The sequence below is a fragment of the Phlebotomus papatasi genome, chromosome 2 (assembly GCF_024763615.1).
Source record: "Phlebotomus papatasi isolate M1 chromosome 2, Ppap_2.1, whole genome shotgun sequence".
Taxonomy (NCBI): Eukaryota; Metazoa; Arthropoda; class Insecta; order Diptera; family Psychodidae; genus Phlebotomus; species Phlebotomus papatasi.
In genome coordinates, this window is record NC_077223.1 from 21,628,573 (window position 1) to 21,656,129 (window position 27,557).

The 27,557-nt window shown below is 31.5% G+C and overlaps 1 protein-coding gene and 1 long non-coding RNA gene across 5 annotated transcripts in view; both read left to right on the top strand.

Annotated features, from left to right (window-relative positions):
* The window catches only part of LOC129803058 (uncharacterized), an 88,227-nt gene that overhangs the window by 11,592 nt on the left and 49,078 nt on the right, over positions 1-27,557 (top strand). The window lies entirely within an intron of this gene.
* Positions 8,215-10,835, top strand: LOC129803082 (uncharacterized). Its single transcript, XR_008751834.1, has 3 exons — positions 8,215-8,327; positions 9,100-9,299; positions 10,452-10,835. It is a non-coding gene; the product is annotated as an uncharacterized LOC129803082 (long non-coding RNA).

Here is a 27,557-nt window from a genome sequence, read left to right on the forward strand (position 1 = left end):
AGAATGTTTTGGAAAATGGTAATAAAAAATACAATCAAAATTATGGAGATATGGACATGACTTGTGCTTGTGATTCAGCACTAAAATAAATATTGCAGATTGCTTCCCGAATACAAAATTTAACTGTGTGGCCAAATGCACGTCAATCCAAACACATTTTCTCTTCACTCTATTGATGAAATATTTTGCGATAGAGCTAAAACACTGACTGGATGTGCATAAAGTTTGCCGACTTTGTGTGGGAAGCTGAAGGGGGAGAGAGAACAAATGAGTCCGGAAGAGTTGTGGCAGGATAAAATCCGGATGGGATTTTCTAACATGGCTGGGAATTTTCCATATATCCGGGTCACATTTTCTCAGAAAGATCCCCACATCTGATTGATGTTTCTTCATTCTTGCGATGTGTGACAGAGTGTGTATGTGTGATGGCATAAAATCTCTGGGTGAATCAATATATGCTTCCCCATCGAGATTAGGTCAGTGTTTATTTATTGACCATGTTGTCTTCCCTGCTGCTCACTCTTTCGCAATCTGGTTCTGGGAGGATTTTTGGGCACCAGATGGCTAGGCCACTGTTTTAATTAACAAATAATACAGCGTGTGTCCGGAACGGAAGCCCCATAGTCTCATGTTTAACAATTTGCTTTGATTCCCCTTCCATAGTCGTGTCACCAGAAAATTTTGTCGTCAATGAAGATGGATTTGGGGTTCGATTAAATATCGAAAAAGCTTTTAAGGTTTTATTGATCGAACTCTTTGGAGAGAGCAATATGTATAATTTCTCGACTTTTTGATAATTCGAAATTCCAATCTACACCCCTCCAGTGAATCTTGTTTTGATATAGTTTTTCGAATATGATATCTTTCGAATAATACAATGAGTGACCATTAGTTTACTCATCTATTCATATACCAGGGAAGTCAAACGGTTAGAGATAGCCATTTAAGAAATCGGGGAATCTGCAATGTCGACCTTAGTGAACAGTTTTTTCAGTTTCGAGTATGTTTAGAAGCTTGCACAGATGAATATTTCGTCAAGCCCCATAACTAGTTTAAACTATTCCTTTTAGGCTAAAAAGGAGCGTATTTATTAATCTATAAAAGTGTGAATTCATATTAAGGGTCCTAGAATTCCTAACAAATTTGAGGCAGTTAGTATCGGGCCGAACTAATAACTAAATGTTGTTTAAATTCAAATATTTTATTACTACGCAATTTAGATATTCAAAAGATTTGTGAATTTGTTTAAAACAGTTTGAAACCAATTGTGGAAAGATAGTACACAGATAAGCTTTGTAAAATTCTGGAACTTGTAAGCAAGTTGGTGTATCTCATGAATGTTGAACATCACTCGAAGCAATTAATGCTAAATCATTTTTAACACTAAACCTACCAAGATCCGATCAAATTGACCGGTTTAAAATCTTTTTAAAATTAAAACACATATTTAAACGGTACAATGTCACTATCAAACTTTATGATTTTTTTAAAATATGCATGTAATATATTTTCAGTGTTTAAGTTTTAATTTTTTGCCAAGACAAATTTGTTGAGTACCCTACCCTAGGGGACACTGGGGCAAAAAGTCACAAAACGGATATTTTATTTTTTACAAGTTACTCGAGCGCTTAAAAAATTTCTAATTAGCGCAGTTTTATAGGATATTTACCGCTCTACAACTTTGTGAAAGTAATTTTCCTCTATTTTATAAGGAAATACGTTTATCGAGCCAATTTCTAAAAGGGAATTTTGTGACTATTCTTAAAAATGCTGGGGCAAATAGTACCAGACATTGGGTATTATCATATTTTGATTCGCTTCAATACAGGCTTACGTAAATTTGAAAAAAAAAACTTAGAGGACATATTTTCATAGAAATTTATTCATCTACACCTTTATGAAACACCGTTTTCTCTGCGAGAAAAGTGAGAAAACGAGGAAAGCGCTTTTCAAGCTATTTTAGAAAAAAAACACAAAAAACTGCAAATCGTTTGACCAATGGAATCAACAAGCGGCGAGACATGATAATGACGTTTATTTTCGCCGTGAGACATCAGAAATTGCTTCGCTTTTTGTTACTTTTTGCTCTATACCTTTTGTTACTTTTTACCCCAAGTGACTATTTTTAATAAAAGGATTTCTGGAGAAAAGAGCTTTTATGAAATTCTAAAATAGATAGCGGATTCGTATTCAAAATATCCAAATTATTTAGAAAATATTCACCAGTGCATCAATTTTGGATAATAAGTTGGTAATAATTGTTATTATCTGCAAGGAAAATATTTCAAAAATAGGGCTAAAAATTTCGATATTTTTTATTTTCTAAATTCCTTGTTGGAATTCTAAGAAACTTACGACATTGAAGAAGGTCTATGGAGGCTATCTATAGAAAGAAAATTGAGCCGCTATCTTTTTTACCTTGGCAAATATTGAATTTTGAATTATTCGGTTTGTGAATTTTTGCCCCAGTCTCCCCTACTGCGGTTTGTCATTTAACCGAAAAACCGAAAATGCGAGTTTGCATACCGCGAATAGGGCAGTCTTTGTCATCTCATTTTTTCCATTACAAAAATCTTTCAATCATTTTATTCCATCGCGCTGGTACATCCATTAAAAGTCATCACTTATTTCCTTCTCAGATTCCTGACAAGTTCCTTCATGATGCACTTCTATCTCGAGTTACAGCCAAATAAGCTTTCTCTGTATTTTCCAAATGTAATTACATCATCATTCCGAGAGAGTCATCTTGGCAATATTTCCTCGTTGGAATAAACTTTTATGGCTTTTCATCTTGTCAGTTTTGCTGAGCCGCAAATTTGGCGCGCTTTCGTCTCTGGCCTCTCTTGATGTAATTCACATAGCCAGAAGAATGCTATTTTTATCGCACGAGACAGAAATAGAATGATTTTTTTTAATGTGCCTCCTTTCATAAAATATTCACTGTGAGAATGACCAGTGTTGTAGTTTTTGTTGGAAAGGGAGGGTGGCGTTTTCAAGCGGAAATAAATAAACTATGCTGCTTATTTTTTTAATTTACATCCTTTATCTTCACATATTACAATATTTTAATACTTTAAAGAATTGCGCAGTAAATTTTTCCGTGGTTAAGATATTCATGTGGGCCACTCACTTAATTTACTTGAAAGCCCTATGCACTGCTAGAATTTAACAGCTTAAGTTTCGTGTAGATACTGTCAAACATATGCTTATTTTATTCAATAAATCACTTAAAAATGTCTCCAAATTGAGCTTTCCTTTGCTAATTTTTCCATATGAATATGAAAGTATTTTAAATTGGCATTTGGATACAAACTTGGTGTTTCAGTATAAACATATTATTATTCTAGCAGTTTCATAATCGATGATTTTCAATTATTCATGTTTAAAAACTTTTCAGAAACAATTTTTTATTTAAGTGTTTATCTGCTTAAATTCCTGGAACCTGGTTTAAAACCTTATCAATACGAAAAAATCCTTTCTGTCATAGGGGAAAGTGCCCATGCTTGATACCATTAGAAGCTTCATAATGATTAAATTTTTCCTATGTTTCTCAATAAACTGGACTCCGCAATATGTTTTAAAAACTGGCAAATTTTTCATAGATTTTAAAATATGGTTGCGATGAGTTACATATATATTGTGAAAGATAGAAAATTTAGTCATTACGAGGCTTCCAATGGTATCAAGCATGGGGCACTACTCACACTATAATTTCCTTGTTTTCGTATCAATAAAACAATCACAAACTGCACTCAACTTTCCGTTATCCGAATAATTTAGGGTGAAAATGACAGATAATCACACATATGCGCAGGAGGATTTTTTGAACCTTTCGACTGTTTGACAGTTGTTACAGTAGACTCTCTCTCAATCGGTCATATGGGGCAAAATGTCATTCAAATTATTGAGAGATTTGGGTATCAAAATCATTATAAATTCCACAAAAAACGCTCAAATTTTAAGAATCACGATAAAACAAGGAGAAATACAGTGAATTTGAACAACTTTGCTTTAAAATCAAACGTGAAAATCGTCAACAAAATTTTGCGCCAGATTGAAAAAGAGCCGATTGAGCGAGGGTCTACTGTATATTGAAGAACCGGATATTGGACAGAGTGTAATCGGTGTTCATGCACTTGAATTTAAACGTATTCTAAAAAATTTACAACCTAATTATTGCTGAAATAAAATTTAGGTATTGTAGTACTATTGGACTATGTAATTTATAAGTAAACATGCAGCTTGTCTATATTGCGATCTGGAATTTTACTTAAAAATAGGTAAACACCTTTGACACCTGACTTACAACCTCCAAATCGAGTTAGTTTAAATTACTGATGAAAATCCCTGCACTTTCTAGTATATGATTATTTTGCTTTCAACAAAAATTCAGAATCAATACTTAGAATTTATGTACTGAAAAATTTATTTTCACTGAAATTCATTTTAATATATACAAATTTATGTCACATTTGTTAGTCTATTAATGCTAATTTGATTTTAAGGTTCATTAGCAAACTCTAATAGTTGATATTTCATAGCGACACTTTATTAATAATTTTAAATGGAAATATTTCCTTTTAAACTGTAAATTGAAATGTTTCAATATAATGAGCAGTTTTCATAATACAATTTTTTTTCAAATTCTCATCATCTTGGCGGCTAAACGGTAAGAGATATTGACTTCTGGTCTTCGGTGACCTCCCCACAAGTCAACATTCTCTAGCGAACTAACTCACCCAAATTACCCCCAGCCCCTTTCATCCCCTCCAAAAACATGATTTTTTGACTTATCTCAAAATTGGTCCTAGCGATTGCAATGATTTTCGTATATGTTTTTTACTTAGTCCAGCTGAACATTTCGTTCTTAGACACCTTTTATTGGTTAATTCGCCATCTTGAATTATTCAAGGTCAAAGGTCAGCCACCCTGGAGGGCCTAATTTTCAACGGATTTGGTTAAATTTGGATTTTTTTGTAAGATCTTGTAATTCTGAATGCGACTGCATGATCATAATCGGTGATGGATCGGGAAAGTAACGGTAATAGATTTATTTTGAAAATACTGTTTTTCGCACATTTCGTCCTTTGACCCTTATAAAATTCAAACGGTAAGAGATATCGACTTCCGGTCTTCGATGACCCCTACTCAAATGACGATATCTCGAAATTAATCTCTTTGTTTTTTCCCTCTCCCCCTTCATACGTTTGCTATCCCCCAAAAATAAGTCAAAAATGAGTTTTCGTTCTTAGACATCTTTCATTGGTTAATTAGCCATCTTGGATTATTCAAAATCAAAGCCTAATTTTCACCCGATTTGGTCATTTAATTAATTAAAAGGTTAATTTCACTGTGCAACAATTTTAAACTTTTTTTTGTCTCTGGGTTCTCATGCTATTTTTTCTATTGCTAGGGTCAAATGATTTACGAAAATACTTATCATTTTGATGTCATTTTGTTTTTGCGCCTGGAATCTAGGCAAAACTGTTTTTGCCGTTTTTTGATACCTGAGTACCTATATCTCCGATTCTGCTGAACCGATTTAATTTTTAATAGGGGAACATTTGTTCTCCTTTAGATGCCCGATAATCTTTTGGACTGATGGAGTACGTGAAACTGACACCAGGGGCGCTGTAGTCTCATATAGTTTTCACTTTTATTCTTGATTTTTCAGTCAGTAAAAGGTGTCTCGTCCCTGAAGGGTTAAATTATTATAGTTTTCTTTCAAAGAGCAACTAAAATCTTGTCAGTACGTTTTGCTCAATATGAGATGTAAAACCCTCTTTCATTTTTGATAGAAGTAATTTTCCAAGCAATATACATTATACAATGTACAAACGTGTGCTTAATAATTCTCATATCTTAATCGACGTGGAATATCACGGAATATCACTTTTATTGAGTGTTAAATAATGTATAACATTCAACATTATGGTAGATGCACCTAATACTGAATTTAATATTCTAAGTGATGAGAAACTTCGAAGAATGCTTCTGCAAATACACCAAGGCAAAGTATAGTATCGATTTTAAGACTAATTTGCAAAATAGTACTTAATTGGTCTGAATGGAAATATGACATCAAAGAAATGCAAAATATTCCAACTATGTCGATATATTTAACTTTGATAATTTTATTCATTAATCATTTCTCGTAATTGGATTTTTTTTGGTTTGGCAATTAGTGTGCTTTAAGCATGGCTCTTTAAGCTCTAATTTAATTGTAGGGGGAAGTGAGGCACCTTTGAAATTGGGGATTTTCACCTATTTTTATATAAAATTGAGCCTTATCGTGATATAATTTAGTTGAAGTAACATAACTGTAATACTTTATAAGTAGTTTTGTGGTAATAATAAGGTATTAAGCATTAAATTAATTATTATAAGATGGTTCTGTCAATTTTGTATTAAGTCCTGAAGGTGAAAGTGAGGCAATTTCATGGATGCACATAACTCAGGTAATAACAATTTCAAATGGTTATCGATAAGGGTTTCCTTTTACTTGAGTAAGTCTGAAATTGCAACAATTTATTTCCTACAACCGCATTTAAAACAAAATAATAAATAGGGGAAGTGCCCATGCTTTACACGGTCCCAAGCTTTACAATGACTAAAGTTTTCGTATGTTTTTCAATAAATATGGCTCATCTCTTCTATATTTTAAAAACTAGGGGAAAGCGTCGTGTTTTTAAAATATATTGCGAAGTCGTATTAATTCAGAAACATAGGAAAAATTTAGTCATTCTAAAGCTTAGGACCGTGAAAAGCATTGGCACTTTCCCCTAGTTTTTTGTTTTTTTATTACTCCCTCCGTTCCGAAATAAGTCGTACGTTTGGGGAAAAATTAGGGATTAAGGAATGGTTTCAGAGAATGTTTTTGTTATTGGCAAATATCTTGTGTATGAACTATCCTCCATGTTCAGGGATAATATGAGGATCCTATCACGATGGTATGTTGAGGATTCGATATGTTGAAGTTGTCCATTTTTTGCGTTTTTTTCAAAGAGCTCCGGTAGATAGTTAATTACTAAAAAATGGACTGTGATTAACATTACAGGATAGAATTTGTTCTAAATTTTTAGTATGCACAAGTAGAACTCAACAGTTATTACCGATATGACATTTTTTATTGCTCAAATTTTGCAGAATGAGCAATAAAAAGAATATCCATTTTTTATGTGTTCGAATATCTGGATGCAAAATGGTGAGAAATAGGGATTTGGGACCTTCAGAGGACCCCCCAAAAGTTGACCATGGGACACTTTATATGTTTCTCTAAAACATATTCTGAATTGAAAAAAAGAAATCGCACGACGTGTTTTCGAGCAATCCCAAAAAACATGATTTTGAAGGGAAAGGGAAGGAGTGGGGGCAAAATAAATAACATATTAATGTTCCCAGGGTCAACTTATGGGGGGGTCCCCCGAACGTCCCAAGTCTGTATCTCTCACCATTCTGCATCTATGTTAGATTGAAAATAAAACGCCAAAAATAAGACATTTTTAAGACATTCATTCCTCAAGATACCATCAAGACTGGACCCCAATTTTAGTACTGAACATTAGCAATAGTTCTTTACAAGAGATAATTGTTGATACATAAAACATTTACCAACAAACTTTCCCTTAATTCCAATTTTTCCCAAACGTATGACTTATTTCGGAACAAGATTTTTTCCCAAACGTACGACTTATTTCGGAACGGAGGGAGTATTATCTATCTATTATATCTATCAAATTATTAACTTCATTGTTATAATTTTTTTTAAGACGAGATCTGAAGCGTTGTAATGTTCTGGTAATACTTAGAAGTAGTTCAGCAGTGCGTGAGATTTTGTATTCACAGGTAAAATTATTAAAATTGAACAACAATTAAGGAATGATGACAATATTTTAAGAATCAGGTTTATAAAAAAGTAATATTGAGTTATACACTGCAAAAAAAGTGTGACGCCCAGGAACGTGTTAGCTTTTAAGCTTCCACTTGGTGTAACAAAAATTCTCACGTTTGGTAATGCCTGAAAATCTTGTAAGCTAAATCGCTACTTTTTTGCTGCTAAACGGGAGAGTGAGAGAAATTCAGTGAGAGCTGAAAGCTAAGCTGCGCGAGAAACAGCAGGAAAGGAGTGAAGTGAGAGAGAGAAACAGTTTGGGCTCTCGCGTGCGAGAGAATTTTTCTCACATTACTGGAATATTCTAGAAGGCCGTGCCCCAGTGCAAAAGCAAATGGCGCAGTAAAAGTAATTCAAGTGCAATTTCTCAGTGAAAAGTGTTTTATAAATGTAAAATTTAGTGGCATATTAAGCTACGAGGACTTGGAAAATAGTGGTGAGTAATTTAAAAGCAAAATATTCAACTTAGATAAGTGAAAAAAATCTTTTTGGTGCATGATGTTTCACGTTAGAAGTTCCTAAACTTTCAATGAAATTTTCACAACAAAATTGGATTGAGGAAGAGTATTTTATAGACAATGGCATCTCAAATTTGATAGAAATAAAAAAAAATTATTACTATCTTCTCCGTTATTAATATTTTTGTTTTCCAAAGCAGTTATTTCTCTGAAAAAAAAAATAGTGATAAACCTAGATTAGCTTATTGCAGGTGAGATTCTTAACGTGAGTCAACTTGGAATGTGACTAAATATTATATATAAAGTTAAAGTTGGAAGGACGTAATGCAGTAATTTTAAGAAAAATAGTTAAAATTTTGTATCGAATCCAAAATATCAAGGATTTGAATGCACTGGCAGTAAAATGATATATGATCATTTTACTGATATGTATATCAGAATGCCCTCTATAATTTTGCTGAATAGATTGATTGATTTGATACAATAAATTGCAATTTTCAACCGATGTATAACTTTTGACGAAAACTGCAAGTTAATATCTTTCTTATTTTATAATTTACTTTTGGCCACCCATATATTCGTAGTAGTGAAACACATTTTAGCAAAAATTGGTGCTGATCGGGGGACAGAAAATTTTAAGAATCTCACCTAAATTCTTTAAGTTCTTTAAGTTCTGTATTATCAAGTTTAAATTTACTTTCGCTTTTTTTGTTCTTGATTTTATTTATTTATTGTTCTTATAATTTGCAGTACGCAGTCAACTAACCGAAGAGGATGGATTCGAAAAATTTTAGATTCAGAGGGAGTTAGAATCTTGCCGGCAGCATTTCAAGAAGTCAAAACTCCGTATTATATCAAACATATGTCACGAGGAAGATGCGTCTGGAACCGCTGCCAGTGAAAACATTCTCGTGGAAAATCCAAATGTGATGCATACTCTTATTGCGAAGGTATTAAAATTTTTTGATCAGTTAAATATCCAAATCTTTCCAAAAATATATTTAACTTTAAGTCAAAAACAGTTTTCATCGGTAAAATATTACATTTTGCTCAGTGATAAACCTAAAATTGATCAAAAATTACAAAGTCATCTCTTTTATTCAAAGACATCTTTTTTATTATCAATTTCCGCAACAATGGTTTTCATTTTGGGACCAAGATCAAGTTCAAAATTTCACACTGTCAAATATTTCCAAGTTCAAGTTTTTAATTTAAAAAAAAAAAAAAACTGTTAGTACCTTGATAATTCTAAACATTTCTGAGAAGTTTGGAATTATTTTAGGGAGACAGGAAGTTTGACATATGGTTTATATCTTGACATTTCATTAACATTTGATAGATTTGACATATTGCTCCTAATGGCCAAGGCACACCTTTCAGATCAGAAAGATTTCACGAAATCAAAATTCACATGTCTTTCTCACGCGTTTTCCATATATCTATTTCATTTTTTTCGCACTCCAAATTCGATTAAGCTAAATTCAATTTGTTGTGATGTTTAAAAGAAGAAGAAGAGTACATAAGAATGAGATAGACTTTTGCAAAGTGTGTAAGAAAGAAAGAGATTCGAATTTCGACTTCTTGAAATTTCCCTGATTTAAAAGGTGTGCCCAAGCCATAAGTTTTTGATTTTGTAATACCAAAATCCTGAAACTAAGTATTTTGTTTTTTTGTCTTATAATTGAGGCCAATATTTTACTTATCACATGAACTAAAATTGCATAATTTGAAATTTAAAAATTGTTTTTTTGCTGACCATTTTTTTGCTAAACAATTGCCCTTATTACAGACTAATTAAAACAATTGGCCTCCAAAATGATGCAGAGTAAAAATGAGATCCTGTTTTTTCTTTTGCGAATGCTTAAAATAATATTATTGCTCTCAAAGTTTGTGAATTTAATATTAACTAAGTTGATTTTATTGCTGAACTAATTCAGTCTTTTTAAATGATTTAGACAAAAAATCGAAAGAACCAGTTACGGAATTTAAAAAAATCTCCTTTTACAAGTCAGATAATACTTGTTAGATTTAATTGTACTTTACCAAAATTGACCTCTTCTTTATTCTTTAACATTAGTAATTCTTATTTTTTTACTTTTTAGGAACAAATTTATTTTTTTGGAGCTTTACAAGTACTTTGGAGTTCAAAGAATTGTTCTAATCAACGGTGCTGAGCTTTTGAGAAAAACAAGTTCACGAGAAAGAAAGATGGCAATTTAAATAATTGCTAACCATCTTCTTCTTTAGCGGCCTCAACCCAACAAAGACGACAAAATTGCCTACGCAAAGGCAACCATGGAACTTTTTGTTGTTATTTAGGTTCAAATATTTATTGTTACTAAGGTAATTGTAAATTTAAATTTAATTTAGTGAATAAAACGATTATAATGAAAAATTGAATTTTATTTCCTAAGTGTATATAAATATTGGTTCAAAGTAATGCTAAATTTGTGTACACTTTGAGTACAAAATCACTAACATATTGTAAGCCATAAATTCATATTTTTATGTGCATTTTGATAGCAAATTTATTAACAAAACGATGCCAAATGAATCTACAGAATGTTGCTAAAAACGCTTACGATTTGTATACAAATTTACCACACCAAGTGGAAGTCCTTTTGGCGCATCCCAAATGTAAGCGAATTCACTCACAAATTTTTTTGAGTGTACTATAATGAAATTCCTGCTTGATTTTTTTGTGTTTTTAAAGTCTTAGAAAATCTTAAAATAATGATTTAAATCCATTCTAGTATCTCAAGTTTTGAATAAACATAGCTTTTTGTTTGTTATAAACTGATCCATTTTTGCGCGAAATTGTCCCGTATTGGCGGACTTTCACGAATTCTGCCAATAAGATGAAATCACCGTGTCCACGAGAGACCAATGAAATCAAATGATAATTGTTTCTATTTTCATTAACCCTAATCCCAGTTGTAACTCACAGTATACACTAAGCTTTATTCCGGTTTACCATTTTTATATAAAATGACTTAAAAATCCAATTTTCAATTTAGGAATGAACCACCTCCCCTATACACAATTAAAAGGAAAGTCAATTAAAAGCTGAAAAGCAACGATTTGACTCATTTTGAATTCCCTTAAAAATTGCTTTAATTGTATTTTTTTGTATTAAATAAAATTATTAACTTTACTTTAATATTGCGACACATGTTCAAATTAATCATTAAAGCATGTTTTTCTCAGTGAATGGTAATCAAATATTTCCATTACTGGCCATTAATCAATATCCGATATGTAATTTTATCCAAAAATATTGGCAAATATCATAATGTGACTCATATAATTTATATACTGTCTTCCTAAATTAATTCAAATTGATTGAGTGGATATCTTATTCGATTTTTCTCATTTCCACATACACAGATTTGTCTTTAATACAGAACAAAATAATTTTGGAACTTAATTATTGTTCGATCTTAAAGTGAGAGCAGTATACTGCTCGAATTCTACAGAGAGAGTAGTATATATTATTCATTGACTTTTGTCACTCCCCAAAATTTCTACCTTCCTCCCCCTGGAGACCGTTTTTTCAACACATCTCCACGTTCCAGACGATTTTTGAGAAATTATGTCACGCTGTTTGTTCGTCTGTGCGTCTGTGCATCTCTCCGTGCGGCCGTTACCTCGTATAGAGCTCAAACGTTTAGAGATAGAGATTTTGGACTTTCGGGGGACCCCTCTTTCCCATAAGTCGCCCTGGGACTATTAACATGCTGTTCATTTCCCCCACTCCTGTCCTTCTCCAAATCCATGTCCTTTAAAGGATAAAACGCGTCGTGCGATTTTTTTTTCAATTTTTGGATATGTTTTAGAGGTTACCTAGGCGAACATTTCGTCCTGATACAAATATACCTTTGATACCTTTAAATCAGAGGTGTGCAAGAACCGTTGAAACCGAATTAACGTCAAATGAAACGTGTACGTGCATGGTCAAAACGCTACTAGAACAAACTTATTTTGACATTTAGGGCAGAATCACATTGACAGTAAAATGCTCACCGTCACCGTCAAAGCCCTCACCGTATTTCGTTGATTTACGCATTTTCATTGTAATTTTTTACGCAAGTTCTCAATTACCGTGTTACATTATCTCATACTCGGTGGCATTATGTGAAAATAATATAAGAAAATTGAGGAAATAAAACGAAAATTCGATAAACGGTGAGCAAAAAAACTGTAGCAAAAAAATCCTACAGTTTTTTGTTTTACTCACCGTTTATCGCATTTTCGCTTTATTTATTCAATTTTCTTATACTATTTTCACCTAGTGCCACCTAGTATGAGACAAGGTAATATCGTAATGGAAAATTTGCGTAAGAATTGCAATGAAAATGCGTAAATCAATGAAATACGGTGAGGGCTTTGACGGTGACGGTGAGCATTTTACTGTCAATGTGATTCTGCCCTTATTCGGTTTCAACGGTTTTTGCACACCTCTGCTTTAAATCATTCCCAATAACGGTTTTTCAAGGTCAAGATTTAAAAAGGCTCTAGAAAGCGTATTTGTCAACCAAATGTTATCATGTTGTACCTCATTGGAAAGGTCTTGGAATTGTTGATATAACTTCGAACAGACTCCAATCGGTTATGAATCAGTAATGAACCGGTTCATAACAGATAGCTAAATTTTAATCGAAAATGAATTATATTACTTCTAAGGTATTTTGGGCAATTTTTTAAGTGTTTTATAAATCGGTTCAAATCGGTTGTAAACCGGCAATGAACCGATTATGAATCGACAAGTAATTTTTGTCCTCTTACAACTATTTTGTGGGATTTTCTGAATAATTTATGAATCCGTTCAAATCGGTTGAGAACCGGTGAACGGTGTAACGATAACACGAGTTCGAGTACTTTGCAAGATATGGGACGCTCTACCACTCCTTTTTTAAGGCAAAAACACTTGTGATTAGTAAAATATTTTATTATTTACTATACTATTTTTTATGTAAATAAGCAGTCTTGAAGAACAGAAGATCTTCTTCTAGGGCACTCAAAATCGAACAAACTGTTCGAGCACTCTGCGAATTGTTCTTTGTCTTTGTTTTGTATGCTACAGAAAAAGCTTTGTTGTTAATGTGAACTATTTCCAATTTCCTGAATATGACATGCTTGCGGAAAATGATGACAATTTCCATGGCAGCTGGTTTTCTTGGCCCCAAAGCAATAGTCCTCAGTTCTGGTCAATTTTCACCGATATGGTTGCTCAGTAACAGAAAGAAATCACACCGGAAAGCATCATTTATCTTGCTTGCGTAAACTTTCCGTGCAATTTCATATCGTCTGCCCCACGAGGAGCATGGAAACCATGAAGAATTATTCTCTATGATTTCCCATGTGGCTTCTCCAGCGAATTTCTGGGGAAGTCATCTCCCTAAGAACATGCAATGCTACATGAATTTCTGAGACGTCAAAGAACTAGCTCAAACATTAAATTGTTACCATTCGCCACAATCTCGTGATGTGTCTCAATAGAATTGATGCAATTTTAGCATTTTCCCTCTATCCACATTTCTATGCTTCGTTCAACAGCTTAATTCATGTCGGATTTTCCACTCAGGACACTCCATGCAAATATTATTCTGCTTAATCTCAGCCCTGAGGCTTTGTGGCAGAAGATGTCTCTACCCAATATTCATGTTTTGCAATAAATAATTCAATATTGCTCACAAAATTACCAATCTTGTTTATTTGCTCAAAATAACTCCAAGACTTATGTTTTTGTTAAATTTAAAAATATCTCGGTGAAATTTCTCATTATGTACTTGGTAATTTCCCAAGTAAAACAATTAGATCTTGAAGAGTACGTGAATTATTAAAAATATTAACTTTGTAACATTTATTTCAAATATTTATAACACAAATATTGAAATTATGGGTTAAAACCTTTTGAAAGTCTAAATAAGAACATCCTTAAATCAAAACTCACACAAAAGCAGAAGAAGACTCTTTTCCCACAATACTTTAATAAATTTGTATTACTTTCATCTTACATCTATAGACAGTGATTAATACTTAATTATAATATTTTGTGACAGTTATTATACTGCTCATCTCATTCTTCGATGCATTCCCGTTCATAGCTTGGATTATGGGTAGCACATAAGGTAAATTTAACTGTTTTGCCGAATTGAGGCTTTTTGGAAGTTGTTTTTACCCAAATTGATATCAAACCGCATTTTATGATCTTAATGAATTTAATGATCTTATTTTGTGAATTTAAAAATTGAAGTAAAATAGTGTTTTCTCGAAGGTATCGAGGTATACAACGTGTGATAATTCATGTAGGGGAAGACTTTTAGACTTCGCACATACTCTGGCCTTGAACACTTTATGTTTTTTTTCCATATTTCTTTAATAAATCTGTTTTTAGGAAATGTATGATTTAAGACTAGCTATTAAAATTTGCCATAGATAGGTCAGATTCATTAAAGGTACAGATGGAAAAATATGAAGTGTTCGGACCTAAAATATGACCGTGGCGCCACATAAAGATTAATATTAGAGTAAGAAAAGACGGAAAGAGAGATGTATAGTATGCAAAATTTCAAATTGAAAAATACGTGTGTTAGAAAGAGTGCACTTTAGTGGAGTAATACGATGAGTAAGATATTATTGTTCGTATTAAATTTTTTTGGCAAAAAACAAATGGTCAGTAAAAAGCCAAAAGTGGTCAGCAAAAAATTAAATTTGATCAGCAAAGAATACGAAATAATAAGTAAAATTTTTTAATTTTGTCAGTAAAAAGTAAAATTTTGTTAGTAAAAAGTTAAATTTGGTCAGTAAAAACTTCGAATTGATCAGTAGATATATTCGAGTTGATCAGTAAAAAATAGAAAATTAATTAACAAAAAATTAAAAATGTTCCGTAAAAAAATAAAAAATGAGCAGCAAAACAAATTAAAAAAGCATTAAAAAAAAATTAAAAATGTGCAGTAAAAAATAAAAAGTGGTCAGCAAAAAATTAAAAATGATCTGTAGAAATATTTGTAATGATCACTGAAAAATTAAAAAGTGGTCAGCAAAAAAAAAATAAAAAGGAGCAGTAAAAAATAAATAGTGAACAGTAAAAAATTAAATGTGATCAGTAAAAAATTAAAAGTGGTCAGTAAAAAATTAGAAGTGATCAGTAAAAAATAAAAATTGGTCAGTAAAAAATTAAAAGTGAGCAGTAAAAAATTAAATGCGGCCAGTAAAAAATTAAAAGTGGTTAGTAAAAACTAACAATTGGTCAGTAAAAATTTAAAGTAGTCAGTAAAAATGAAATATGGTCAGCAAAACATTAAAAGTGGTCAGTAAAAAATAAAAATTGGTCAGCAAAAAATAAAAAGTGATCAGTAAGAAAAAAATTGGTCAGTAAAAAATTAAAATTGAACAGTAAAAAATTAAATGTGGTCAGTAAAAAATTAAAAGTGGTCAGTACAAAATAAAAACTGATCAGTAAAAAATCAGAAAAGTGGTCAGCAAAAAATTAAAACTGATCAGTAAATTATGAAATGTGGTCAGTAAAAAATTAAAATATCAGCAGTGAGAAATAGAAAGTAAAATCAAAAATAATAAAAATGCTAATTAAAAATTAAAATCTGATTAGTAAAAAATAAAGGGAAAATATAAATGATGAGTAAAAGGTTAAAAGTGGTCAGTAAAAAATTAAAGTTTATCAGCAAATAATTCAAAATGATCAGTAAAAATATTCACTTTGGTCAGTAAGAAGTAAAATTTTGTAAGTAAAAAGTTAAATTTGTTCGGTGAAAACTTCGAATCGATCAGTAGAAATATTCGAGTTGATCAGTAAAAAATTAAAAGTGAGCAGTAAAAAAATAAAAATTAGCGGTAAAAAATTAGAAAAAATAGCGGTAGAAAATAAAAAGTGGTCAGTAAAAAACTAAAACTGATCAGTAGAAATATTCGCATTGATCAGTGAAAATTTGAAAGGTGATTAGCAAAAAATTAAAAATGAGCAGTAGAAAATAAAATTTTGTCAGTAAAAAATTAAAAGTGGTCAGCAAAGTTAAAAATGAGCAGTAGAAAAATTCGAATAGATCAGCAAAAAAAAATAAAATTGAGCAGTAAAAAATTAAAAATGTGCAGTAAAAATAAAAATTGGTCTGAAAAAAAAATTAAAAGTGATGAGTAACAAATTAAAAGTGGATGAGTAAAAGTAAAAAATAAAAAGTGGTCAGCAAAAAATAAAATGGTGGTCAGCATAAAATTAAAAGTGTTTAGTTAAAAATAAAAATTGGTCAGTAAAAAATTAAAAACGAGCAGTAAAAAATAAAAATTGGTCAGCAAAAAATTAATAATGTTTTCGAGCGATTGTATGGCTGACAACTTCGTGCATAGTAAGGAAATGCGAGAGAGAAGCAAGATAAAACAATTGCTATTTTTTGCCATTCTCGCAGTTCAGAAAGTATTAATTTTAATATTAATCCTATATGTGATATGGTCATGAAAGCTTTCTCCTAAATTTTCATTGATCTTCAGTTTGGGAATAAACTTTCCTTAATAATTCTTTAAGATGATTTTTGTGGAAAAGAAATGGCCAAATGGAGTGGATAGTTTTCCGTAATGAAATGCAGTGCTAATGGGCACGAAGATAAATTTCCATCATTTGTAAAAAGCTTAAATCTGCGACTTTCTTTTAGTGAGTACTTTGTATTTTCTTTTTTTGTCCGACCACTGAGAATTGCCATAAAATGTTCTTCTACAAATGAAAGAATATTTTATCTTCTATTTTTCATTTGTTTCACACAATTGAACATCAATTTAATAACGAGTTATCAATTATGAAAAAAAGGCGTGTGAAATCATTCAGAATCGAAAGTAACTATAGAAGTGTTTGTATTGTGCATCGACCGAAAAACTAATGGAATATACACTCATAGTATTCTATGAGTGTACTGTTATTATGAGTTACTGTTTTCTCGGGAGTTTTCGAAAAAAAACTTCCAAACGACTGATATTTTAAAATGAAAATTAAAAAAAAGTCCTATTGTTATATTTCTACATGTATAAAAATTTGAATTGAAAAAGAAATCTTGCGTTAAATAAATGAGACGATGATTTTCAGTCTTCGAGATCATAATCCCTTAAGCAAACCATTGTCTGCCAATTATGAGGTACAGCCTAAGCAAAAGTTAAGGATACACAATTCTATAATCATTTGTCAATTCTTGTGTGTCTAGAAAATAAATCAGAACTAGAATATTTCACAAGCCCTGTCTCAATGGCGTACAATATCCCCCAAGCTATTGACCCCATGAAACTTTGAACTTGATTTCAATTTTGGCGTGTTCGATACCCAAATAGCCAGTGGCACTTTGGAATTGAATCTCGCACAATTTAAGGAGAAGCCTCAGCTTGAAAACCCACCCAGATAGTACTGGAGACCATGGAAACGTGTTAGAATCCCACTCTGAATCTCCTATCACGATGGGTTTTGTTAGGGGAGGGGGAGGCTATTTATTCCACAACTTTCTTCAACTGTGGAAATACATAAACAGACTTCAAGTTGAATGATTTTTTAAGGAGAGTGAACTTGGGTATTAGCTTATTGGAGAATAATAGAAAGACCTGTCTAAATATTTGACTAATTTAACTTCGTATTTTTCTCATATTTATTTAATGAATTTGACTAATTTTATCAGGAAATGTGTGACTTAAGACTAACTATTACTCCCTCCGTCCCCAAAAAAGTCGTACGTTTGCTAGTACATTTTATATGAAAGAAGGTACGATTTTTTTTTGGGACAGAGGGAGTACAATACAGTAGTAATTCATAAAAGGAATATGTGAAAAATATGAAATGTTCGATGCCAGAATGTATGAGAAGCCGGAAATCCTTCTCCTGGTACATTCACAAACAATATGTTATCATTTAGGGAAAAGTCTCATAATTTTGTCCAGTTTATTATTTTGGACACTTTGAGGATAAAATTGGACACTAAAAATAAATTGATTAAAATGATGGATTTTTATTCCAATATTTGGTGAATAATGAATTCTATCTAAATATTTGTTCTTTTTGGAAGATTTTAACACTAAATACGTTAAATTTTGAATATGATTTGAGTTGAAATTGCTTTGTTGAAAATTCAGTGTGAGCAATTGCTTACGAGAAATATGACAGAACTTCGTGTTTACTTCACTCTTATTTAGCTGTGGTGAAGTACTAACAATGTTTCTTCGCTTTTTTTGAGTGATATTATTGAATATTCATTGAATATTGTGTTGATTCACGTTACTGGTGATTTGTACATTTGACCTGAAGTGAGATTTGCCTTGTGAATTAGATTTTTCGTGTGAAAAATGGGAAATTTTTTAAGACATTCACCAGTGAGGTGATGATTCTTATTTTGGACAGGTGTTTTTCTCACGAAATTTCGTGAAGTTTTAGCTTTTGTGATGACAATGTTAGACAAATGCCTGGAGAAACAAAGGAGCATCATCTATGCGTAAAAGATGTAGCGAAAAATGCCTTGAAAGGCTCCCGGAAAGGTCAGGGAATGAGCAAATCCGCACGTACTTGGAGTACCGAAATCAACTTACTTTAATTAATGTTATAGAAAGTTTTCGGGCTTCTTGTGACATTCTACGTTTTCCTTACATGAACAGGAAGAGGTCTTGGTAAGATTAGTTCATGAAATGAAGAACAATGGGTATCCTGTTGAGGCGGATTAGCTGTCCAAATTTACAACCAAGTTGTCCAAAATTCGAGTCAAATTCACCTCTAAATATCAATTCATTTTTTAACGTATTAAAACAAATTTTGGTAAAAATAAGATGATAAATGGCTTGACAAGTTTTTAAACAACCCTTCTGAAAAGAGAGTAACAAAAAAAGTCAATTAATATTGAAAATATCGCACTTCAAACTTGGATCATCGATGCTTATAAGCAGACTGTCGAAAATTATGAGCCCTTACCCTATCGCATAGTTTAATAAGATTTGGCAATTACATAATAACTTAAACCAGAGGTGTGCAAGAAACCGTTGAAACCGAATTAACGTCAAATGAAACATGTACGTCAATGGTCAAAACGCTACTATAACAAACTTATTTTGACGTTAATTCGGTTTCAACGGTTTCTTGCACACCTCTGACTTAAGCATATATTGGCACACGTAAATAAAAAAACAGAGTGATCAAATTAGCCCCTGGTCGAAATAATTCTACCTTCCCCTATTTTTTTGTGGGGTTGACGGCGGTGGTAAAAGAAGGAATTCACAAGTGAGATGGAAGTTTTCTCATGCAAGATAGTTTAGAAAAATTTGCATAAAAGAATTTCGTATTCGAATCTTCTTTCTATTCTTTTTCCAACTTTTTTTTACCCTCCTCGTCCATCAACGGATAGGAAGGAGTGACTGAAGGAAAATACGGCAGAGATAATAAAAATTCAACGATTTCTCCTCCAACATCTCCGAGCACTTTTCCTGGGGATGGCTTTTCCTTCGGAAGGAAAGGGCGGCAGTACCGGAGATGGCATGAAAAAGAAATGGGTATGGAAGGGAAACAAACTTCTGTACATTTCAGCGCGTATTTAAATTTGCATAATTGGATAATTCCCTTGTGAAAATATGTAACTGAGATGGTGGAGACGGAAATGAGTTTACCACGGAAGGGAAATGTTCTGCAAACTTTCAGTGATATTCTTTTAATAATTCATTTTAAAACACACCAGAAATCGATTGTCATGCCATTATAAAAGCCTTGGGAAATTTTTCTTCTTCACCAAAAAAAAAAACTTCACAGAAACACCCAAGAGGATATGTCCGTTTTTTTTGGGGGGAAGTTCTAATAGAAATTGCATTTTATGCTAAAACATTCCCAAGGTGAATTTTATTTGAAATGTTCATTTTTGCAAATGGACTTTCTGTGTTTAAATATTAAACCCAGGCCTTTGGGAGAGAATTGGAAATTTTTTTAGCCCGAGAAAACGTCCAATTTTCCATACAAAAGCAATTTTAATCTACACTCCTTTTCCTGGATTAAGGCCTAATTGTTTTTTTTTCTGCGTATTTTTTTCCATGAAATTTATAGAAAGGGAACCAAATAATAAAGTCAGAAAAAGCAAATATCAAACCTTTGAAAAATCTGGCATTCATAAAATAAAAAAATGTAAGAAAAAGGAAATTAGTCCGTATAGTACTACTTCTGTGATATTGATTAAATCCATAATTAATTCACTTTTAATGCGAAACTTTGGAAAGATAAGACTGGCATTCAGATAATCCAATATACTACAAATTCTAATAAATGTATCATGATAGGGGAAAGTGGGGCACATTTGAAATGATATACCTTTGAAATCAGGGCTTTTTCTCCTATTTTAAATGAAACTGGACTTTACCATGATTTAATTCAGATCGAAAAACCAATTGTGAAGCTAATTTGCATTATGATAAACCTAAATTCCTTTTGAAAATATGAGGAAAGGTTCAATTTCGAAGATGCCCCACTTCTCTTTATAGTCATATTGATAGTTACAACTTTACTGTTATTTTTCAGTTGCAGTATTTTTCATCAGAACTTAGAGATGTATTTTTTAATTATATTAATCTCATTGAAGTAAGTAGTACGAAGTACTCGGATATGGTATTCATAGTGTAGAGGTATAGACTATAGAGTATAGAGACACAGCGATTGAGAGTGAGCCAACAGCAAGACAAAAATTTTCAAGAAAATCAAGAAAATAATTTGCAAAATATCAAGAAGTTGAAAAATTCTAGTGGCAATGTGTAGGTGTAAGCAGATATTTCCCAGTTAATTAAAATTTTTTTTAATGATGGTTTTATTAAAAAATTCTGAATTGACCCACTGAGGAAGACACATACCAAGGGTCGAAAGCTTTGGAGAAAAATTTTGAGTTGAATTGAATTGAATTTATTTCATCTCATTCTTGAGTTTTCAATTGAGGAAAAGAAGCTGCCCTTGGCGAACACCGGAAGATCTGAATTCAATATAATTCGTTAGATATCCCATACAGGTAGGGGAGACTGGGGCAAAAAGTCACAAAACGGATATTTTATTTTTTTACAAGCTACCCGAGCGCCCTAGAAATTTCTAATTAGTACAGTTTTATAGGAAATTTAATGCTCTACAACTCCGTGAGTCATTTTCCTCTTTTTTTTTTGTAAGGAAATACATTTATCGAGCTTTATTCTAAAAGGTAATTTTGTGACCATTCTCAAAAATGCTGACTTGAACACTTGACTTTACTGCATTTTTTCGTATTCATTTATCCATTTGCATTTGCAGGCTAGAGAGCAAATTGTTAAGGATTATATTTTGAATCTTTAGTGATTTTTAGTGACAAATCGATCTTTTTAGTCAAGTGCATTCATGTGCAACTAAAATTTTACATACCAATCAGTTAATTTTAGTTATTAATTCATTCATTTCATTAATATTATTACAAATGTAATATTTTATCGATCGTATTTAACTACATAACTACGAGTATAAAAATGAAACTGATTATATTGCACAATAATTTACTATCCATAGAACAATAAACTATACAGTACAATGTTTAGAATAGCATAGAAATTTTTATAAAAACAATTAAATTACCTTCAGTTCATATACCCTTTTATTTCATGTCATGAAATAAATCATTTATTCAGATTGTGGATTCACCAAAACAATTGCATTTAGAAAGACAAAATAAACACAACAAATGTTATTTTGTTTAAATTTTCCATTTATATTATTAAATTAAAATTTAATTTTCTACCAATAGATATCAGTTTTATAAGGTAAATATTAGTTTTTCATTTAGGAATCATTTATTGAATTGCAGTGTGTTAAAAGTACTTTGATGACGAAACAAGTTACAATGCAGGAGAGACCGAGGTACGTCGAGTAGTGTTGCATTGATTGATGTAAATAATGGGTACAGTGCTGTCGGAAAATTGTTTGTGTTAAAAACTCAAAAGTCGCTAAAAATTGTAAAAAAAAAACAATAAAAGCACTAATTGTTTTTGAACATAAGAAATTGCCAAAAGTTTGATATTTTTGTGAAACTTGCCAAATGTTTGGTAATACAATTAAAGACTGTTCCAAACTTTTTTTCGGATAAAGCAGAATTTGTGAATGTGGAAGATTAAACGAAGCAAAATGAACTTAAATGATTTTATTTTTATTTATTGTTTTCCTTTGTGTTTTTTCCAGGTGAAATTCAATTTGAAACATGACATACACTGAGAAAAAAAAGAGGGTGCGATTAACATTTTTTCCTCAGAAATTTAACATTTTTTAGGTGTAAAAATATATCAACATTTTTAATGTTAATTTTACACCTTTTTAATTATAAAATCAACATGAAAAAGGGTAACTTTAACCCCCAATACACCTAAAAAGGGTAATATTTACACCGATTTTGGATCAATACTGCAGGGTAAAATTAACATTTTCGGAATGTTATTTTAACTTTTTCGGATTTCTCTCACTCAGTGTAGGGTAAACCATGTAAAGTCGGACATATCAATTTGAAGGTTTGAAGTTTGATAATCTAGTAAAGACTTAACAATTAGGTATGCAATTTTACAGTGTTATGAGGATAAGTTCATGGATATTCTGTTAAATTTTAAGAAAAAAATGAACTTAAAAATTGGTTTGTTCGACATTTCGCACTGTCCGACTTTCTAACGTCACCATTAGTGATGGAAGAGTTTATCTTCGGACATTTCAAATTTCAAACAACACAATTTCTTCAATATTTTTATTGAATTTGACGCATAGGCCATGGCCCTTTTCAGGAAATGTGTGATATACAGTGCTGTCAAATGTAATCTTTTGCTGAGGCGGGGTACTATTGAACAAAATATAAAGCCTTTTTTCTGTTTCATTAAAAAAATATCAACCAGGAATCAAGTATGTAAGTCCTGATGGGGCTCACCGAAATAATATTAAAAACTTATAGAGGGAAATCGGAGAGCTAAAGGTGCCACACATTTTCCACTTCATTAGAGTGAACCACCCATGGCGTCTAATGCTCATTCACTGAAGACTGAGGACAGTTACCTAACAGTAAGAGCCCCAACACTGAGAGATATCCGAAAAGTTAAAATAACATTCCGGAAATGTTAATTTTACCCTGCATTATTGATTGGAAAACGGTGTAAATATTACCCTTTTTAGGTGTATTATGGGTTAAAGTTACCCTTCTTTCATGTTGATTTTACCCTTAAAAGGTGTAAAATTAACATTAAAAAATGTTGATATATTTTTACACCCAAAAAGAGTTAAAGTAATGACGAAAAAATGTTAATCACAGCCTCTTTTTTTCAGTGAAGCAACCTTTCAGCATCCATACGGATGGTAGTGTTGAGCATGTCAAAGGAATAAAAGATTAGGATTGGTGGTTTACGGCCATCGACTGGGTTGACATGTGTCGAATAGGCCGTACGCTCTACAAGTATATATTTTATTTCAATTCCGTGAAAACTTCAAAGATAATTTCATCCCTTTTAACAAAATTCCTAAAACTTTCTTTTGAGTTCAGACCGATATTTAAATTTACCTCCATTGCAGTGCCGTTTTTCCCAATTTTTCAAAATCGATAAACAATTTATTTTCGATTCACTAAATTCGTAGGCTAATTAAAGAATAGGTTTGTGGACTGTCGATACCGGAAAAGGCGCGCAAAAATACAACTGAACGAGAGATTTTTGGGAAGTCTGGAATTCTTCAGTGATTCTCTACAATACCCATCTCTAGACCGCATCATTAAATTTGACACCACACAAGAGTGGCCTATGAATGGTTGGTGATCGATATGAAAATCACTGACTCTGTGGGCTGCATATCGTTGTTTCACACTTGAATAAATTTGCACAAAAACGCCGCCATAGCGTGTAGGGTTTGATTTTCCACTAGTCTGCCTCTTGTTGAATACCGAGTCAATTCCAGCAGCAATTCAGTAGGGAACTGCATCGATTGATATTGGCGAAATCTCGACCAATTTCCTGGGGTTGACCCTTTTGGCATCCAAAATTGCTGATGCTCAGATGATTCCATTTGGCTACATTGCATGCAAATGGCAATCGATTCAGCTTTGTTCAGAATAAATATAACTTTCTCAACAAACATTTTCGATGTACCACAAGTTCATTAAGACTACACCTTGAAATCTTTCTCAGAAGTATTTTATCCACATGTAATTCGATATATCATCCATTAAAATATTTCAGTCCTATAGCGTTTTCAGATTTGCTCAAGCTTTCAAAGATTCTAAACACTATAGTCAATCATGAAACACGATGAAAGTCAATAATACTAATGGGATTACATATATTTAAATAAAATGTGGATAATACTTTAGCTGTGACATTTCAATTTTCAAGCATGCACTGTAGCAGAATAATAAATCTTTATCTTTTTTCACCTTTTAGAATTTATACATTTCTGATAACATTCTAATTGAATTGCACAATTTCATAAATTTTATGAGAAAACTCTCCTTTAAATTAACTTCAAATATTCCCATGACATTTATATCCTATTTAATGTTCCGTTATTTATTAACAAAAGATGAATAGACATTTTTAGGTAAATTCTCAAATATTTTCCATCTCGGTACACTGAGAGAAATCCGAAAAAGTTAAAATAACATTACGGAAATGTTTATTTTACCCTGCAGTATTGATCCGAAATCGGTGTAAATATTACGCTTTTTAGGTGTACTAGGGGTTAAAGTTACTCTTTTTCATGTTAATTTTACCCTTAAAGAGGTGTAAAATTAACAATAAAAATGTTGATATATTTTTAAACCCAAAAAGTGTTAAATTTATGAGGAAAAAAAGTTATTCCCAGGAATGGTTTCATTTTCAAATACATATTTTCACTTTAAAATGAAAAGAAACAAAATGACTGATAGTTTATTGACATATGAAAAGTTATTTCTCCACTAGGGGGCACTGTTCCCTCCCGCAAGTGGCGCTGGCAATTGTATATAATACCTCACTTATATAAAAATTGGATAATAATTCATTAATGATTCTTAAAGTCTTATATTTATTCTTACTGTATGACTTATAATTATAGAGTATGACGAGAAAGGAACACCTATTGACACTTTAAGAACTCATGTCAGGACTTATTGACGCCCTGCTCTGTACCATTTGGAATACCAAATTCACGCACTTAACCTTATCGAAATGAACATTAATGAAAAAAACTTTATATTACTTAGATTTTATTGGATGCATTAAATAAATTTCAAGGTTTTGACAAAAGTGTCATTAGGGGTTCTTTGCCGAGCAGGTGTTCATTCGACCCTATATAAAACAGTTTTATTTAATTTTAATTAAATAAAAAGACTAATAAAATATCCTTAAAATAATTTCAAAGGTCTTATGCAAACCTGTGTTCGTTAAAATTCGTGTAATATCGAAAATTTTGTGTTGATAATTTTAATAGAAATTACAGATAGCCATACAGTAACACTAATCCCGCTAATTCATGGTGCCATGATAAATATTTTTGCGCCAAAAAGACAAAGCAGACATAAAAACTCATATAGAAAGAAATTGTCTTCTTGATATCTTTGTCCGAAGACAGATAGCTGTTCATTACACACCCTTTTACTTGAATCTTGCTGAAACACAAAGAAATTAAATGCAAATATCACTTCAAATCGCTCCTTGGAAATTACAAAGGGTCAACTTACTTTTTTGCGAATTTGAGATTCTAACGCACTTAAAAAGACAATTTAATAAATTTTCAGATGATATCAGTCATTAAATTTCGTTATTAGAAAAGTTTTTCAAAATTTTAATCTTTTTGATTACTTGCATAATTTTGTTTGAAGGGGCACAAAATATATTCATCGTTCAAATTTTTGTAAGTAAGTTGTAATTTTTTCAAGTAAGTTGATCCCTTGTCATTCTAATTTTAGCAAAATTTGCACATCATTTCGAACGACAAGGAACTAACTCATTAAAAAAGATATTTTGAAAGTTAAAAATATAAAAGTTTCTATGTTTATATTAGTGCTCATACAAATAAAAAAATAAATCGTTTTTGTTCAGTCATTAAATTGAGATACTTATTTACACAAAATTGAATCTTTCATGCTGTCTCCTGAAAAATGGCCGAAAATTAATTGGCCCCTTGCAATTTCCAAGGAGTGAAATGGAAACTTGACAATCGTCTGGCGGCGCTGCGGTTGCAAAAAATCTCTGAAATAATCCGACAATCCGACAAAATATTTTCTTCTCTATTTTATCCTTATTAGCAGGTCGTGTCCCTTCTTATAATATGTACTTTTGCATTCCTTATTAACTAAAATAGTGTTGCACAAAAGGGGTTTTTCTCAAACCTATCCTGAATTTTGGGACAGCTCAAAAGAATATGAGTCTTCCAGCTCAAAATTTCATCCCAATGTTTTTGTTGTAATATCGACAATTATTCACAATTAACCCAAATAACTGTATTCAACTAAATTATTAATGGTATTTTCTTGTGAAAATGACTTAACTTTAAGGAATTAAACAATTTTCACATTAAAAAACCTCTCATTTTCTCTCTTTCTCTCTTTCTATTAACTTTCGCGGCATTTCGAAAAATGCCAACAGGCACTACCAAATTCATTTCGGCTTTTCTTTTAGCTCAGGCCTAGTCTTATGGAATATTTTTTTCTATTTTTTTTTGTTTTCTGTTATAAAATATTTTATATTTTATTATATCTAATTTCTTTTAAACCAATAAAATATTTATGCGTATTGCGTATGATACAATTCACATTTGAGAATTTATCCAAAATTATTTTTAAGAGTATATAATATTGAGATATTTTAGTTAGAAAAATGTTTTTTTTAAAATAAAATTCAACTACGTTTATTACAAAAATGTATTTAACATTATTAACATAAACATTTATTTAACATATTGAAAATTTATTATTTAAACACTAATTATTTAATAAGTAAAAACTTAAAAAAAAATGATCGTTAAATTTTAGTAAGATATTTAAATCTAACTTTTGTTACATGGGTATATTTTGTTCCTCTTATATGCTGTATGATCACCGTGGGCCAGTTGAGTGAATGACCACAAAGTATAAGTTTTTGGATGAATATTGGAAACACATTGTATCTGATTGTGCAAAAGTTTGCACAGAAATTGCAGCATTCCCTAAAGTGTATACCATCTGAATGTGACCAAAACTGTGACAAAGTAT